General features: G+C 43.4%; 1 pseudogene; it reads right to left on the bottom strand.

Moving 5' to 3' along the window:
- Positions 1-309: 309 nt before the first annotated feature.
- LOC130702749 (uncharacterized) lies at positions 310-1,858 on the bottom strand (annotated as a pseudogene).
- Positions 1,859-2,150: the final 292 nt, after the last annotated feature.

Here is a 2,150-nt window from a genome sequence, read left to right as displayed (position 1 = left end):
CATTTAAACCATGTTTTAAATCGTTTTCGAAAAGGATTTAATATATAATGTAATAAAAATGTCCGTTATAAAATTGAACTCTCGTAGAAAAAATTTTTTTATTAAAAATTAGACCACGGCAAATGACATCATAAAATGTTAAACACATTACGTAACACATTGTTTTTGATCGGATTGCTGCATACTAGCCTGTTAATTTATTGACAAAATAATAATTGTTAAGTTAGTATTATTACTGTAAGAATTAGTTGCTTTTTTAGTTTCTTTTTTCAATGCGTTGGGATGCAATGGATTAAACTCATTAAAAATATAGAGAATGAAAAAAAGAGTAAATCAAGAGTTGAGCAGGAGAGAGAGCGGCTGACTGGACTAGGGGATCTTCAGTATAGGTGCGTTGATTCACATGCCTTGTGGTAAAGCGACAGACTGCTGCCCATCGGCCACATCCTGGACCAGTCGATTCAATTCGGGAGCTTCTTTCAAAGCTACCAGAGTTGCGGCCAAATCTTCTGGATCCAACAATCCCGGTAGTGTCACGGAATCGCTCAACTCCGACAAAGGGTAGCCATCGCCATTGTCCGAACAACTGAACGAAAGATCGGAATCCATATTGGTTACGGCTGCATTCAAAATAAATTAATTACAATAACACTTCCAATCCAAAGAAGGTCAGATAAACGTACCAGAATTAGATCCTTGAAAATTAATTTGGGAAAAATTGGCGGAAGAAGGATCTTGTAAAGCTTCCGCACCCAATCCATCGAGGCACGGAGCCAATTCCTGATGATTGTTGGCGTAGACTTCGCTAATGATCTCGTGGAAGTTTTCCAACTCCTGTTGGGCAGCATCGAGTTGAACGAAGCCCTCCGTTCCTGCATCGCCTTTGGGTACAAGAGGATCAGTTACGTAAAAAAAAATACAATTCTCTTTGATTTGATTTCACCATTGTTGGCATTCGAATTGAAATCGTTCCATTCGGCGGGTACGGGCGTGGCCGTGTAGCTGTACGGGCTGCTGATGGCGGATGCGTTGTACGTGAAATTCCTGCTGCCGCAAGCGAAGGGCGTGCTGGGTTGCGACGCGGTCGCATAGCCTTGTCCAACTACCATACGACCGTATGAGACATGACTTACAGTTGGGTTGCGATCAGTTTCATATCTGGTGATACCTTGAGACTGGAATTGCTGGAACATGTGGTGAGGCGGGACAGACTGTGAGCGATTCATGACCGAGTCAGCGATTGACAATGCTCGGAGCTGAATCTAGAAGACCCTCGATCTCTTGGGCAAGTGGGTAGCTACCCCATAGATGTGGCACAGCATTGTTAAGCGTGGTCTGGACTAGGCCGGAAGCGGATATTTGGTGAGGACTCAAACCCAGAACTACGCTGGCCGAAACATGGCGTTGACGCAAATCTTGGCAGATGCGCTCACTTCCTCTTGGTTCCGTCTAATATGTGGGGGAGCAATTTTAGGTATGACGTCATATATGAATAAACGTGTTTTGTTTTTTTTACCTGTTGCGGGAAGGATTGAACGAGAAGCGACAGAGGCGCGGATCGAAGCAATGAAGGTGATCCACAGGAACTGTGACGTGAGCGCACAGAGGCATTAAACAGTCCATCTTGACCGTGATTCATCAGAGAAGGCGTTGCATATGGCGCGTGACGGACTGTAATTGAGGCTCCGGATCAGTGACGAACTCGATTGACCAGCAGATTAGAGGCTGAATTATGGCGCGATCGGTTAACCGATACCGGCGTATTGAGCGGCGATACAAAAGCCGAATCGTTGCTGACGCTACTGGCCTCTGTAATGAAAGAAGTCGGGGTGTCCATGGTCATGGCCTAAAATTCCTTTTTTTAACGTTTTTCTTTCTTTTTCTAGCTGAAATCGGATAGCGGATAGCGCCGTAAATAATCAGTAAGTTCTTATGCTGATATTTGCTAAAAGCGTAGACAACCGTTTCCAGAATAAAGCCCAAGTAAGGTACTAATTCTGTGCATGCTTCTTCCTCAAGAGTGGAAAAAGCTGAACAAGCTGCCTGTTTAACTTGCTTGTTGCCATTCAGGATCCGTTTCAGCAACTGTAGAATATTTTAAAAATTTAAAGGATAAAACTAGAGAAATTTTTTATTAATTGTAGCAACCT

This window comes from Daphnia carinata, unplaced genomic scaffold (assembly GCF_022539665.2).
Source record: "Daphnia carinata strain CSIRO-1 unplaced genomic scaffold, CSIRO_AGI_Dcar_HiC_V3 NW_026453151.1, whole genome shotgun sequence".
NCBI classification, from domain to species: domain Eukaryota; kingdom Metazoa; phylum Arthropoda; class Branchiopoda; order Diplostraca; family Daphniidae; genus Daphnia; species Daphnia carinata.
This window is presented reverse-complemented; position numbering and strand designations above follow the sequence as displayed.